Source organism: Anomaloglossus baeobatrachus, chromosome 8 (assembly GCF_048569485.1).
Source record: "Anomaloglossus baeobatrachus isolate aAnoBae1 chromosome 8, aAnoBae1.hap1, whole genome shotgun sequence".
Taxonomy (NCBI): Eukaryota; Metazoa; Chordata; class Amphibia; order Anura; family Aromobatidae; genus Anomaloglossus; species Anomaloglossus baeobatrachus.
The window spans coordinates 160275098-160292530 of record NC_134360.1 but is presented as its reverse complement, the minus strand read 5'-3'; the positions used below and the strand labels follow the sequence as shown (position 1 = coordinate 160292530).

The 17433-nt window shown below is 38.7% G+C and overlaps 1 protein-coding gene across 1 annotated transcript in view; it reads left to right on the top strand.

Annotated features, from left to right (window-relative positions):
- Positions 1-4747, top strand: part of NEK7 (NIMA related kinase 7) — a 230903-nt gene extending 226156 nt beyond the window's left edge. Inside the window, exon 10 of the mRNA XM_075322170.1 lies at positions 1-4747. This exon is cut by the window's left edge and continues 189 nt beyond it. The gene's annotated coding sequence lies outside the window, so the exon portion shown is untranslated.
- Positions 4748-17433: the final 12686 nt, after the last annotated feature.

Here is a 17433-nt window from a genome sequence, read left to right as displayed (position 1 = left end):
CAGGTTTTTGTGCTCTTCAGTGGTCCTATTGTATATTACAGAGACCATTATGTTTTTATTTTTTTGGATGGGACACTCAACTTTTCTGGTTAATCTGGATGAATGCCACAACTTCTAGACAAGCTTCCCATGCAAGACCTAGCCTTCATTCTGCAGTCAATGTTTGGCTTCTGCCTGTTGACTGCAGAATTGAGGAGTAAGTAATATCTCTGTAATCCACAGCTCAAGAAATCTGGTAAGAAGAGCGTGATAATAAAAGATTTTGTTATATTTATCTCCTAATGTAAAATGACAAATCAAAGCCTTTGTATGGGGTACAGGTGACAAAAAAGGAAAGGTAGATCATTGATTTGGTGGACATCCACGGAGACCATGTAAGGTTTATTCCTAAGGACACCACATGTGGCTAGGGTTTTTTGTTCTCCACGCAACGTACAGACACATCACCTACATGTCCAACCTATTATGCAGGATGAGAAGGCCTTTCCTCTTTAGCCCTTTCTTTACCTTGCTGCTCAGTTGCCTTTTCTTTTTGGTAATCAAAATGATACTTTGTGCCTTTATAAAGACTTTGAAAAACTTGAGAGAAATGTAATGTTATAGTTTTATGCTGTTTTATTCCCTCTTCAGTATATTTTTCTATTTGTAAAATGAAATGAAGATATTTTGGTGTATTCTACCACATACATAAATATTTCTTTAAAATTCAGATTCCTGGACGATCCATCCATTCTCGTATGCCAGCAGGTATATACGTCACGTGTCTTTAGTGAGAGAGTGACCCTGTTGTCTTGGCGTATTCGTGTATGTTGGCTACTTTGGACACTTTATGTAACTAATAGCTTTTATTTCAGGGCAAAATATTAGGACCAAAATCAACAATTGGCTGGAAACCTATCACTACTTGCCTTCAAAACTGGTCAAGTTTTTATATTTTGCCAGTTACATTTTTCTTTTCACCAACAGGCTCCTCATTAACTAGGGGAAGAATCTAATGTTTGCACTTTGTAGCAATTCCAGGTTCTTTTTGTTATGCTAAGTATTTACTGGTACTTACAGTCACAAAATAGGGCAGTGTTTTGCCTGGAATGTGTAGAAGGGTACATATATATTCGCCTTTTCACTAGGTGCCTTATTGTAATGTTTAGGTTGTGTACATTGTTCTCTTACTACGAGATTGTTCAGTTCTCTAAAGTTATGTCTGTGCAATGTCAAGTACAGTGTTCAGGAGAGAGATGCTAAGTTTAATATTTTTGATCAAGCAAGATAGAGAGTTCCTTTTCAACCCCTTCACGACCTTTACCGGATGTACCGGTACATCCAATGTCATGGCTGTCACTTTAATGTGAAGTTACACAGCAAGCCCATGTTTCCCCGCACATGTCGGTTGGCTGATCTGATCAGCCCACATGTGCAACCAACAGATCCACCCACGCCTGTTCACCAGTTAAATCCTGCTGGCAGTGTCTGACAGCGGAATTGCACTCACACCGGCGGGAAGCGTGCCATTCCCCGCCCCCCATTGGGAACACTGAGCGCCGCCATTCACAAGAGATTAGCATTTCTACTATTCAGAGCAATGCTGAAGCACCTCTCTGTATAGCAGAAGCGATCGGAGTATATCATCTTCAAGTCCCCTGAGAAGACTAGTAAAAATAATAAAACTATAAAAAAAAAAAGTTCAATTCACCTACCTTTTTGCCCCATTGAAAATAAAACTATGAAAAGTAGCAAATATGTTTTGGGGGTTTTTTTATCGCTGCATTCACAAATGCCCAATCTATCAAAATATAAAGTAAGTTTATCTGATTGGAAAGGGCGTAATGAGAAAAAATAATCTAAACCCCAGAATTTATGTTTTTAGTTGTCACAGCATTGCAATAAAGGGTGATCAGAACAGAGAATGTAACCAAAAAATGGTATAATTAAAAATGGCAGCTCAGGACACTAATAAGCCATCATACAGCCCCAGATAGCGAAAAATGAGAACGGTACGGGTCTCAGAAAATGGCAACAAAAAACGCAATTCTCATTTTTTTTTTATTTATTTATTTTTTTAAAATTTCAGAATTTTTTTAACAACTTAAATATATTAAAAAAAACAATAGATGTTTGATATCTAAAAACTCATAATGACCTGGGTAATCCTAATGCCAGGTCAGTTTTACCATATATTAATCATGGTAAATTTAAACAAAAAAAAATTATTGAATTGCACTTTTTTTTTTCCGTTGTCCATTACAATATTTGGTAAAATGAATGGTGACATTCAAAAGTACAACTCGTCCTACAAAAAAACAAGCCCTCATATGTCTATATTGATGGAAAAATACAAAAGTTATGGCTCTTGGAAGAAAGGGTGGAGAAAAATAGAAAATCTCCAGATGGCAAAGGGGTTTAATTAATGATTAAGACCTCATTCATAAGATAGATATATATATATATATATTTTTTTTTTATATACATGTGATCAGATTAAGACAGTTGAAGTGTTAGTTGAATAGGGCTGTACATATAAACACATTACTTAGATCCCTGTAGTGATGTAACTTCAGTTGGGATGCTGATTATGTCATGGCAGGTCTGATCTGTGATACTCCTCACATATTGTAGATCAGCCTGGATACGAATTAGTAGTAGCATTAGGGGGAACCTGTTATGAGATTCATTCTGCCAGAACTATGGGCAGCATGAAATGGACACAGGTTGTGTGTTTACTTCGAAACGCTACAGCCTTCAAAGAAAACTGGCATTGAGAATACAGTTGAGGACTATAAATCTCGGATGACTACTTCTAAGTAGTTCTCATTGGGTTTGCCCCCATCCCATAGACTGTTAGGTCAACATATATTAATGACGGGTTCAGTTTTTAAAGAAGTTGTCCAATTAGCACAAACATTTCTCTAAAGGATTACCTACTACTGTTCAACTAATTACAGCATATCCCACCATTAACACTAGAAGAAACAACCATGTTTCCTCTAAAATATCCTCTACAAGAAAAATGGGTTATTACTTGTTGAGAACCCAAAAGACTAGACAGCCATGCAATAAATGGTTGCAGGGTCCTCCAGAGCAGTCCATTTTCTTTGCAAAGGTCTCCTTTTTGCTAGTGGCAGTGGGTTCAGAGTAGGGATTCGACATGTCATCTTATAATAACAGGGCAACCTTTTTAATGTTGGGTGAAAAATTCACTTATGTCTAAAATTAAATATATTGGGATTTTGTTTGTGTATTCAGCTCATATTTTCATGAACCAGGCCTAAATTTTTAAGCAATTTTTTTTAAATGAAACCACCTCCTTGTGCGTATATTACAGATGACCGAATGGTTTGAAATTCAAATTTGCCAGATCGTCAAATTTTTCCACAAAATTGGTTCGCTTGTGACACACACACTTTGTGAAGTAGACAGTCGTGGTTAAATATCTGGATATTGAGAGATTTTCTCTGGTGTTTTCATCCCCTCTCTCCTACCATTCACAAAAAAGGGTTTGCATAAGAATTGCAAAAGCTCAGTTAAATCGCTAATTAGCAAGCACATAATCACTGACTCGCTGAATTTTTATTTCTTGCTGTTTTTGTGGTTTTTTTGTTAAATATTGGGCTGCTTTGCTTATCCTTTTTTGTGCATTATGAATGAAGGAAAATAAAATGTAATTGAAATGCAGCCAGACAGATGCCAGCTATACCATAGCACCAATCGGTTATAATGGCGTTTCTGCTGTTGGCATCGCTATCATATGAATCCATTATTCACGGACTACTACACTCCTCTTTACTGCTGTAGTTGTACAACTTATTACTGACTGGAGTATTTGTCCAATACCTTAGGGCTTTCTCTTCCTATCTCTCTTTCTGAGCTGTGAGCTCTGACATCCTCTCACTATTAAAAAATCACCCTGAAATGGCTGCTGCATTCCCTGCCTAGGCTTTTATACAGGTTATATTTAGTCTCTCTTGAATGGCTGTGCTTTACCGTATTATGTGATATTTGCAAGGCATTATGGGGAAGCCTTATGTGGCTGATGTAATCTTCTGCAATGTGTAAAAAGTCGGTAGCCATTTTTTTAACTGAATTTGGGGGAACTGGCAAAAAAATTGACTAGTACAATTTGCATTAAATCTATTCACTAATCTTTCATTTTAAATGGATTTTGAAGATTCAATCTATTTATTTTTTCACCTTCGTTGACAATTGGATTTGGTTATAGTTACACCCGATGTCATATCACAGTGTGATACCATAAATAATATTAAATGTGTCAGGGATCCAAAGAGAATTCTACAAATTTTAGAAATGCCCTGTCATTCAATGTAACCATCTCCATCCATTAGGTCTTTATTAGCGTCTTCTCTTTGCTGTCTAATGATCTGGTCACCATTTAGCCTTTCATTATGTGCAATCGTAGTAGAATTAACATGCAGCACCAGTGTACAGGATATATTATGAGTATATTTTGTCTTCCTACGGTACCTTTCCTCCAGAAAATTATATATATATAATACTCAAATGTTTAAAGACCTAAATGGGAAGGACGAAATCCGCAAATATTACTGTATTTATTTGAAGTTTCCATTATATTCAATGTCTCTTTTGTTCGATGCATAACATTAACTGTTTGTCTTCTATAACATTTTCCATTGCTCCATTGTCATATACAGCAAGCGTCGCAGCCTTAAAGAGAGAATAACAATTTGTTGTGCTATCTTACAGAATATAAATAAATATGAATTTCTAAAGTAAATGTTTTATGCGTGTGTTTGGTCCTAGGAGAGCTCAGACATATAGCTATGGTATCCATTACTCAGTACAGACCGCACGTGAAGTCACTATTATAAAAGTGCCATTTGTTTGCTGAGAATATGTGAAGCAATACCGAGAATTTTGGGAATATTTGTGCAAACTAGCTGAAATCTATCAATATTGCATGGGCTACACTCAGTCATATTTCTGGTGTATGTATGCGTCTATACACTGAAATATAGATATAAATGGAGGAGTATATGTGATAGAACACGTCCTAAAAGGAGGGAATACATTAACTGTACAGTATAAACACATGTCGCACATCCTTGTCAAACACATCTCCCTGCACTATGTATCATGACCTCAAAGCTTTAGCTCATTGTGTATTACAAACCATGACTTCTCACCCCGCAGTGAGATATTAATGATTTATCTTCTTCAATACAAACATATAGGGAGGGGGGGTTTGTTGAAAAGCTGTCCTCAAACTTCCTCAAAGTGAAACGGTTTGCTGTGGGTTTAGATTCTTCCTAATCCTTTCTAAAGCAAAACGAAGCAATTATTTTGTCTTTCCTACAGATGTTTTGCTCCACACGGCCATCCATAATACCTACTGTTATTAGCAAAAAAGCCTCTCTGTTGAAGAAACCTTCATTAAGCGGAATCCCGCTGAAACAGCTATTGATCCAAAACCTCTCGTAGGTTCTGCTGGACACAATATCTTTTCCCTCTGCTCCCTATTTCCCTCCTGGGATAAAAGGCCAGATTAAAAAAAAAAAAAGTTGATTTTTTTTTTTCACATTTTTTTTTTTTTTATCACACCACTGAGTTATTTCATTTGCAAGCAGTTTTCTGAATCAAAAAAGTGAAGATCTTCTGAAGAGAGGAAGAATCGAAGATCTTGCTTTTCCCTGCGGTCAACCTCGGGAAGCGTGTTTGATAGAATTTAAATGTTCACTTCACACTAACAATTACTATTCATGTTTCTCTTTTGATGTTACATGCAGTGGATCTGTGGTATCTTCCGAACATCTAAATAACGCAGCTGAACCAGTGTTGGGGTATATATATATATATTTCTATTTTTTTCTGTCCTGCTGGTTTTCTGTACTCATCAATTTAAAATCTTCCAGTGATCTGTACTAGACTAGACACACTGCAAAAATGTATTTTGTCCGACACTGAACATTGATCTTGTAATTGTACGTTTTAAGGTTTGCTTGATCGCAGATCCTGTTACCCTTCTAACCATCGTATTCTTCTATCTAATATAACATGACTGCAATGAGCGTTTAGGATCTTTTATTGAAAATCTAATATGGTCTCCTTAATAAACAAAGTTGCAAGTGTTTGACCAAGATTAGGAAGTAGGGTTTTTTTTCCCCTCCTACCAACACAATGGCACACTTGCTCATGAACTAGTATTGCAGCTCGACTAAACTAAAGTACATGGAACTGAGCTGGTATACCAGGCATTGGTCATGGACAAGAGGTTTATCTGCACTGAAGTAGATTTCAACCATACATGCAACAATCACAATAGCATCTGGTAGGATCTCGGGAGCTAACCGCTTGCAGTGCTGCTGTTGATCTTAAAGGGAACTTGACTGGTCCAATAACGCTAATTACCTGCAGATATGGGGGTTCTTCTGCAATTTAATAGTGTTAAGAAGGTGCCCTGCCACTTTACTGAAAATATGGCATTTGGGAAAAAATGAACCCTATTCATCCCACATGCCAATGTCTTTCAGTCATTAAGGTGTCCCAGTGCGGTTACAGTCACCATTTTCAGCACTGTGTGTTGTAAGTACGCCTGAAAACTTGACCGCAGTTTCTGACCTGATACACTGTACTACAAGCTGTCAATCAAAGTGTTGTGAGCAGTGACTAGCTGGGAAAACGTTTTTTGTTATTCTCATCTCTTGTTACCGCAGCCACTGGTAACTTGAGTAGAGATGCAAGAACTTTTTTCATGTTATCACTTCTTGTATTGGAACAGATACTTCTGTATATAGGGAAGATTATGAGCAGTTGCATGAAGTGAATAAGGGGTACTTCTCACATAGCGAGATTGCTGCTGAGTCACAGGTTTTGTGACGTACCAGTGACCTCATCAGCAATCTCGCTGTGTGTGACACTAAGCAGTGACCTGGCCCCTGCTGTTAAATCGCTGATCGTGACACACTGTTCTGGTTCATTTTTTGCTTGTTGGTCTCCCGCTGTGCAGCACACATCGGCGTGTTTGACGGCGGGAGACAAACGAGCACAGACTCTGTGTAAGCAGTGTACGCTGGTAACCAGGGTAAATATCGGGTAACTAAGCAAAGCGCTTTGCTTGGTTACCCGATATTTACCCTGGTTACCAGTGTACACCGCTTAGCGCTGGCTCCCTGCACACGTAGCCGGGGTAAAATTAAATATCAGGTAACTAAGCAAAACGCTTTGCTTAGTAACCCGATGTGTACCCTGGCTACGTGTGCAGGGAGCCAGCGCTAAGCGGTGTACACTCGTAATCAGGGTAAATATCGGGTAACCAAGCAAAGTGCTTTGCTTAGTTACCCGATATTTACCCTGGTTACCAAGCTCCGCATCGTTACAGGAGTCGCTGGTGGCTGGTGAAAGCTGCCTAATTGACAGCTCCCCAGCGACCATGTAGCAATCCTGACCAGGTCCTATCGTGATAAGTTCTCTGGGTTAGACATAGATCTCATTGAGTCCCTGAGAATCTGACTCCAGAGCTTATTTTAAATGAAAAGCGGTGTTCCCAGTAGTGATGGGCGAAGTATTTGTGTTCTGATAATGCTTACCAAGTACTATTCCAGTAATTGTCACAAAAAGAAAAATGGTTCCCCATTGACTTGCATTAGGTTTTTTATTTGTGCCGAATACCGTAATAGTACTTTGGGATTCGTTACTAATAATTTGAACATGAATAATTACTATTCACCTATTACTTGTTACCAAAGTAATGACTCACACTTTGCACTCATAATCGCACACCGCTTCACAGTGAAATCAGAAGTAACTCAGTACGGCAGAGCTGAACCTTGTCTCATTACAAACACATTTACAGCTCTCTCACTGTGATGTCAGCACTGCTGTATCCACACACACCTGCTCACACATACGCTGCCGATAAGATCAAAACTGAAGCAAGCAGTATGAGAGGATAACTTCTAATATGCTTGTTGTGTTTGTAATAAAACAAGATTCAACTCTGCTGTACTGTGTTGGCTATAATCAGGCACAGCTCTGCTGCAGAGCTGACAGCACTAAGAGGGCAACTGCTGATACAAATGTTTGCAATGAGACAAAGTTCTCTTCTGCTGTATAATGTCAGCTCTGTTCTGACTGCAGAGCTGTGTGTAATTTTAAGAGCAGGTTGTCAGTCATTACATGTCTCAAACTGGTAACGCCCCCTTTCATTTAAGACACTGTCTGAAGTCATATTTACAGTAAGATTTGCGTTTGGCCCAAAAATATTAATAGCGCATTTATATATAAGAAAAATATTGATATCTCTGGAGTAAAACGAAGGATCACAGATATCAAGGTATCATTTTATTCAGCTTCCTATGACCTACATACCCCTATAAGTGGCTCACGAGGGTTGATGCTACTGTCCTTCAAACATTTACTGGAAATTGAAATAACAGATATTTGGTCTCCAGTTTATTATTTTGTTGAAAGAAAAATAATTCACTGAAATGGGACACCACTTCATTAAATTATTAAATTATATACAGCGAGGGAAGGGGGAGGGGAAGTATGTGAATTCAAATATAACTTTTTTTTTCTAATATTAAAAAGTAATAAGATACGTTGCTGGTATTTGTTGTATAAAAATTAGCGGATTGCTCAAAAGCACAGTATCCTTTCAACAAATGGTCTTAGCATTGTTTTACAGGGGACAATACAATTATGTCAATCTGTATTAGATAGTAGCCAATGTCCCTCCTATGTAGATTGGCTATGCAGGTCATCAATAAGTGACTAGCCAGCTAACTACATTGTATAATCCAACTAAACTGAGCAGGACATTTAGGGGTTAATAGTGTTACTAAGTAAATTTTGTATAATTCAGATAAACTGAGCTGGGCAGTAAGGAGTTAATGGTGTTACAGGGATCTTTTACAGTAATACAGGTCTTGTAACAAATGCCACTGCACTCAGATTCTAGGTGTAGCAGATCTGGTGTCACTGACAAACTCATGGGCTAATGTGATTTAATTGTAAATTGCTAATGCAGAAAGCACTGAAGTAAGCGCTGTGTGCAGGAGCAAGATGTGAACAGTGTTCCATATGTTAGTACCAGTGGAACCACCGCACCTCCATGTGGTAGCGCATGCAGTAGTGAGATCACTGCTTTTGTCAGTAGTGACTGCACAAGGCTAGGTGTCAACTAATCCAAATGTGCAACTTGTCAGAGAGGTGCACTGTCTGAGAGCGCCACCCCACATGTGAGTGCCACTGGAAGTGCCACACTTAGGGTACAGTTCCAATTGCTCATAGCTTCCGATGCGAGAGCATCGGAAACAATATGCTAATGACCGTCTGCTGCGAGCGTCAGCTGAGAGTCATTTGACTGTGATGCGATCTTGTGATCCTATCACAGCTGTGGAGAAGAGGGAGGGAGCACTTTCTCCCATCTCCGCTGCCTGTCTCTGCGTATATCGCACTGTGGTCAAATAACATGCGAGTGCAGTGCGATGTTTCACACGCTCCCATAGACTTGTATGGGGGTGCATGAGCCGAGAATCGCTGCTAAACACAGCATGCTGCAATTCATTTCTGAGATGACCACTGTCCCATAGTTTTGTACTGGTGCGAGTGCAGTCCTATGTTTTATCGAATTGCACTTGTCCATGCAAAACACAAGTGGAACCGAGGCCTTACAGTGAGGAACGTGCTCAGTCTTGTCAGATCACTGCACCTGTCAGTAAACATGTAATCTGATTGTAAACGCTGTTCACATCTAGTTCCTGCATACAGCGCTCACTTTGCGCTTTCACTATTAACTGATCTGTCTGCATTGTAGCCTAATTTAGGAATTTACCAAGTGGTTTACAATGAAATCACATTAGCTCATGAGTTTCAGTGGCACACAAATCTGCAACACACAGCAACTGAGTGCACTGGCATTTGTTATAGAACCTGTATTACCATTACCTCCTTACTGCTCAGCTCAGTTTATCTGTATCAGAGAATTTAGTTAGAAACACTATTAAACCCCTAAGTGCCCAGTCCAGTTTAGTTGGGTCATACAATGTAGTTAGCTGGTTAGTTGCCTATTAATGACCAACCTAGCCAATCTATAATAGTGGGACATTAGCTACGATCTATAAATATTGATATATTTGTATTGTCCACTAATACAATACTGAGGCAATTTTCTGGAGGAGTATGGTACTTTTGAGCAATTTGCTAACTTTTATATAACAAATACCAGCAACCTATATTATTAATTTGTAATGTTTTTATTAAATGTTGTATTTCAATTCACATTTAGTACTTCCCTTCCTCCACAGTATGAATTCTGCACATTTTGAACTTTTTTGTTTTTTTAGGATGTAATGCAGCTTTTAGGTTGTGCTCACATGCAACGTATTTGGTTTTTTTTTTTTCTTTTTTTGCAGCTTTTTTCATGCAAAGCTGCTGTGTTTTACAGTATTCTGAAATCCGTCTCTCCATTGTAGTAGACCCTTTCTATTCGGAGCTCGGATCAAGGCTCTGCTTATTGTTAACTTACAAGTTAAGAATATAGCAACTTTACTTGTCCTTGATATTACGGTAATTGATGGAGTTACAAAAAGCTAAATATTCTACACGAAGTTGCTGAAAAAAATTGTATGTATGGTTCGATTAAGATGTTCTAATCACTTTGATTTTTCACTGTGAATCTTGCTGGGTTTTTGCTTGAGTTGTCAGGCCCATCATTACATAAATTTTCACCGGTGTTAGTCCCGACACAGGATTACGGTATATGTAAAGGTCAGCATTATTACTATGCTATCGCATCATGACTGAGGGTGAGTGTACACCTGAAACACATAGATACAGGTGTTATTATATAGTCGTTTCATCTGTTATCTAATGTCCTATGAATCAACTTTATCTGAATAAAAAAAATCTGTTTGTAGAGCCAGATTTTTTTTCTTCATTAGCTGTGTTTTTACATTTCAAGCAAAAGGTATGAAATTTCAGAAATCTCATGCATTTTTTTTTCTTTTCCTCACTAAATTTGAGAACTGCTGTATCTTAAATCTGTAGCATGTCAACTCTCAGTATTTCTGTACCATTTTTTTTCACCCCTTGAAGGCAATAATAGTGCAGAAACGCAGTAAAGTGGTTTTGGTTAATTTTTGATGAATTCAACAAACTTTATTAAACATGCACTGTGGATCAAACACATGATCAGCACATAAACCACTAACTAAAGACAGCAAAATCTGCATTCCGAATACAGCTTTTAGTGCCAGAAAAGCTGGTGTTGGCTGCAGCAATAAACGCTTCTTAAACACTGCATGTGGACATAGCCAATTGCCCTGAGTATGGGGTCCGTCTTATAATCCGGTGCTGCCTTACCAGAGGGGGGGGGGCAGCATCGATAGTGGAGCGTGGTCACAGGAGGCAGAGGTGGTGGTGGAGTAGGGCGATGCAGCGGGTGTCCCAGATGCTTGCTGTGGGCACTGTGAGGCAGGAAGAGCATCCAGCAGCTGCCGGCAGTATTGGCTTCAAAGAAATGGCGCTCGAAGTTGTGGTGTGCGCAGATGGAGCGCTCTTCTCCATGAAAAGCAGAGATCTCATCTGTGCACACGCCACCTCTGGGTGCCATTTTCCTTACGTCCGCTGCAGGAAATCAATGGGCCAGAGGTGGCACTTGAGCAGATGAGATCTTGAGCTGAAAGCTCCAGCTCCGCACACACCAACTTCAGGCCGTAATTATTTCAATCCTGCACCACCAACATTTCAGAATGGTGGCCCCTGCCTCACCGCCCGCAGCACAACCTGCGGCCCGCAGCATCTCCTCTGCCTCCTGTGACCCCTCTCCAACACCCCAGGTAAGCTACATTCGAATTATAAGACTTACCTCTCATTTTCCTCCCAGATTTTTGGGAGGAAAAGTGAGTGTTATAATCCGAAACATACGGTACTTGTTCTTTAAAACTTTGAAGTCACAGCTGTAATTGAGATATATGCTATTAGGTGGATACAGTTTCCACTAAATTGTTAAAAATCAATCAGTAAAGGTACAAAAAGTCAGTGTAGCCCAGATTTGAAGCTCTGTTGGGGTGGGACATGAATTTCTAAGCCTATTTTACTCTTTGCTATAAAATTTCATGTTTTGGTGTCAAGTATGTCTTTTACCATGACTGTTCACAAGCTATACTCCGAATATTGACATTTTTTGAATTTGCTAACTCATGGCAGGACATATTTAATTTATAAATAATATTCCAACTATTGCAAAAATGTCATTTTTTAGTTCTTAACCACCTAGACACACTATTGTCTGAATATTTGACATATGTGCACTCATAAAAGACATCAATGGTCCAAGACTCACAAGTGGCAGCTTCGAATCGAAAGTTTGAGACGTGCTTGTGACTTTATCTTGCTGTAGCTGTCAGCTCTGTTCCCAGATACCAAACTATTTTATGTGGAAAGGATGGACTGTATGCAGGATCAACCATGCCTTGTTTATTTTGCTTTACAGTCTACAGAGGAAAACCTCAGTATCTTGAAGGAAACTTGTCAGTCCATTACATGCTGACCAAACTATGAGCAGCATGAGTCCGTGCCTGGCTGTACAACTGCAGTCAGATAAGTTTTCCTCTGAACTGCTTCAGTGTTTTAATTAAATCATGGTTTGAAGAGCTGGCTTTGGACCATATGGAGAGACTAAACTAATCTGGTGGTCCTCTGTCTGGCTTCTCCCCTCACTACTTGCTTGATAGGTCTCTACTAAGTCTTCTTAGATAGCGAGGCCTTTCAATCATCTGGAATGAGGTGGTAGAAGTCAGGTGAGGCCATATTAAGATTATTTAGATCTTTCTTTATAGTCCCCAGCTGGGTTTTCCAATTAAAACACCTATAGATTCAAAATCCTCACTACACACCTAGAGGAATTCATTGAAGGGTGCAGTATCAAAGGTGGTGGGTCTCCACCTTTCTACATTTAGCACCTAAGGAGCTCTGCAAATGCAATAGGGGATCCACAATGTAACCCAAATTTGGGCACCAAAAAATTTCATTCCCTCCATGCGCCCAAACAGTAGTTTCTGACCACATATGAGAGATTTTGCATAGTAGAATTTGTCCATTTTCTCCTATTACATTTTGTAAAAATGAAAATTTAGGGCCAAAACAGTAGAATTTTTTTTTTCGTTTCCACATCCCATTATACAGTTCTGTAATGAATTCCTTTAAAAGTGTAGTTTTAAAAATTTTTAGATCAATTTCTGAGAGTCTTCACAGTTTTAGAACCGCAAGGGCTCTGCTAATGTGACATTGTATCAACAAACTAATCCAGCTAAAATTGCACTCCAATACTCAAATAGTGCTCCTTCCATCCTGAGCCTTGCCATATTTCCAATCAGTGGTTTTCTACCATATCTGGATTATTGACACATTTGTGAGCAATTGAGTGACAAATTGTGCGGGGAATTTACTCATTACTTCTTGGGAAATTGAAACAAATGTAGGACAATATTTCAGTGGAAATTATTTTTTGTATGTTTTAAATTTTTTACTTTCACAGCCCACTGTGTTTAATTCTGTAAAGCACCTATGGATGAGTTCCTTGAGGGGGTGTAGTTCCCAAAATATGCATCACTTGGCACTTAAGGGTCTCTGAAAATGTGACCTGGCATCCTCATTCAATTTCATCCAAATTTGTATTCCAAAAAAACATAGCGCTCCTACCAAGCATTCCTGCATCCCCAAACAGTACTTTCTGATCATATCTGGGGTATTGCCGGGCTTGAGAGAAATTGCTTTAACAAATTACCCTTTCTGAAAGTGAAAAAAAAATGAGGCTAAAAACATTTTAGTTGACAAAAAATTGTAAAATTATTTTTTTTTTCCTTCCATTTTGTGTTAACCCTATTGGGTTTCACATGCATTAACAAACTAATTGAATGTGGTTTTAAAATATTTGAGTGCGTTTTTTTAAAAAAATATAAAAAAAAATTTATGATACATATTAATGCTAAGTCGTCAGTCTAAGGAAAATCTGTCCACTTGTGCTTGGTGAAATATTCTTAATTATGCCAGACTTATTGATCCTTTGGTAAATCAAATGTCATTAGCCATTGTTTCATGTCAGACTGTTTAGTGGCTTTCTGTATATTAATTTGTGGAATGTCTGATGATTACGAATTGCATTAGCAATCTGCGGTGTACAAGTCTCCAAATAAGAGGGTAATTATGCAGTCTGAATCAGCAAACATTGAGGGAACAGCCATGATTGTCTCCCCCTCCCCGAATCCTGCAATACACAATACTCTGAAATGGGAACTGAGGGATTTTAAAAGGACCTGTCAACAGTGTCATTCTACAGGACTTCAGCCTAGGTCCATGTATCCAGCTGACGGATTACAGAACTACTCCACTGGTCACATTGAGCCCATGAATTTGCTTGGAGAACCCAGGTTGGGAGAACCCAGTCATAATGACTATATACCTTGCTGTGCTCAGCCGACTTCACGTCCCCAACCAGAGTCTGCTCCTGCAAGTTCTGCTTCGATCACCAGGCGGCGCCGTGTTCCCCCCATGGATAGTGTTGGTGATGGGAGAGGAGTCGATGCCATCGGTTCTGGTGGGCGCAGGCTCCGCTCATCCACTAAGCTGGGTTTCTCTGGGACCTGCAATACCATTGGCTTGACTGTAGGTGGCGTGTGTCTTCCAGATAAAGTTACCATCATCAGCTACAGCTGGGAAGACACTACACCCTTATGAAAAAGGATAAAGTGGCGAGTATCATTAAAATCTTCATCTTTAGTCAGCAAATTTTTAAAACATCATAATGGTTGAATTATAGTCTTGAGACTATAATTCAACCATCATGATGTTTTAAAAATTTGCTGAATAAAGATGAAGATTTTAATCCTTTTTCATGAGAAGCTTCGGAGTCTAAGCTGTGGCTGGAGACCCACACAAACAAAGCAGACTACATCATCCAAGTGAGGCATGGTTATATGTATAATTTCTGCTGACCACACCCTTCTTATTCCCCCTCCTGTCTACTGCTTACTGCCAGAGAGAGTTCTGAACTGCTGCTTCCTGGTTCCCACTTTGTTCTGAATAGTTATTCCTGTGTTTTGATCTCTGCTTGTTCTCTGACTACCCTCCTGCCTGGCATTTTTGTACCGCTCAGCCCGATCCGGATTTCACCTCTGCTTGGCTTCTTGATTATGGCTGCCTGCCGATTTTGTCCGTGTTCTGCATTTCCTGGTTTGACCCTGCCTGACTACTACTCTCATCGGACTGCAGTCTACCACAGGTAGTGATCTCTGGGACCCCGTGTAATTCCAAATCCCTGTATAGGGGTTAAAGGGTTTCAGAGTTCTCAGGGTCCTGCCTTGTGAGCGGCTTTCCTCTAGCCTGTCCATTACAGCCAGTATGAGTCTGGTTCCAGGCAGGCGTTACACATACTTCTACATATCTATGATTCAAAGTTATTACCTCAAAGTTACATATCTCAGTTGAAAAATCTGCATGTTTAGGAAGGTGAAAAATTTCTATGGCAGGAAGGGGCTAGAAACACTCCAATATAGCCAAATTAAAATTCAAAAGAAAAGCAAAAAGGTTGTGGGGTTTAGAATACAGTGAAATAAATGTCTGAGTGGCAAAAGTATGTGACCTATTATGGCTTGCTTAAACCCCCGTAATAATCGAACATGAGCTATCTGATTTTTTTCCCCATACAGTGGGGCAGTGTTGATGACTGATTTTGTTTTTTACTGATAGATTCTGTCTGTGAAAAAAAATTTCAGCATGCTGGGATGTGATTCTGGAATTGGTTGAAACTCATTCAAGTCTATTGGTGCGAGAAAAAAAAATGCCACAGTATAGTGTCTGAATTTTATACATTATACTTCTGTAGCATAGGAAACTTAAAATGCTCATGTAAATGATTAATTACTGCTGTTGTATAAAAATTATTTCACATAGATGACAAGTGAGAAAAAAAATCGTACTATTTTTCTGGATAAACATTGGACCGATTTATTTTATACTGTTGTGTGACCCTACCCTTAGGATTAGCAGATAATTTGAAGGTGAAATTAGTTTGGAATTTTCAATCAATGGGATGACAATCAGATGGGACTTGGAGACCTGTTTTGTTTATAAAATTAAAAAAAAAAAAAATCTTCACAATACATGTTTGTGGAGGGGTGTCATAGCACAAACCATGGAGATTCCTCAGGACCTTGGAAAGAAGAGTTACAACACCATCTATAAACAATTTGGACTCCACCAATTGGACATATTGAGTACCTTCAGTTTAACATTAAACAACAATGTTGTGCATGGTAGGGTTGCAAGTCAAAAGCCATTTGTAAAGATCATTTGGACAAGCTAGAAGGCTATTGGCACAATATTTTGTGAATAGATAAGAACAAAAAAGATCTTTTTGCTTTAACACCTTAATAGCTTTAGATGTACCAGTATATCCTGGCAATTGTGCAGGCACAGGATCTGTGCCCATGTGATCACGCCAAGAGCTCGGCTTACATGACAGCCAAGTCTCAGCTCTCACATCCAAGGATGGTCCCCGTGCCGGCAATGGCTGTTGAACTTCCAAAATGCCACAATCGATATCGATCGCAGCATTTAGGGGGCTGGGAAGAGGGAGTGTGCTATCATCAGGGTGACCTCTGGGTCATGATTTTAGAGGCTTCTGTCAGTACAGCACTGACAGATATAATGTATTACAATACACGAGCATTTTAATACATTATATCAGCAACCAGAAGAATAAAAGTTAACGCCAATAGAGGGACTACGTAAAAATAAATAAATCAGAAATTAAATAACAAATAAATATATACACATGTATATTCATGTAAAAAAACAAAACACATATTTGGTATTGCCATGTCAGGAACAACCTGATATATAAAACTGTAACACTAGTTAACTCTTTCAGTGAACAGCGCAAAAAAAAGTAGCAAAAACTATTAAGCTATGATTTTCATCATTCAGCTAACAAAAAAGTATACTGAAACATGATTAAAAAAATCAAAAGGTAAATAACAATGGGATTACTGAAAACATAATTTTGTCCCGCTAAAAACAAGCCACCATACAGCTCTATCAGCACAAAAAAAATAAAAAAAAGCTATAGCAATAGAATACAACAATGCAAAACCTTTTTTTTCCAATAGAATTGTTTTTACTGTGTAAAAGTGCCAAACCATAAAAAACAATATAAATGTAGTATCGCTGTAATTGTACTGACCTGAAGAATAAAGCTGTCTTATCACTTTTACGACATGGTGAACGGCATAAAAAAAAGATAATTTCTTAATTGCTGTTTCTTTTTGATTTTGCCTCACAAAAAGCTTAATAGAAAATGATAAAAAAATACTATGAGTCCCAAAATTGTACCAATAAAAACTCCAACTCATCCCGCAAAAATCAAGTCCTTACATGAGTCTGTTGGCAGAATAATAAAAA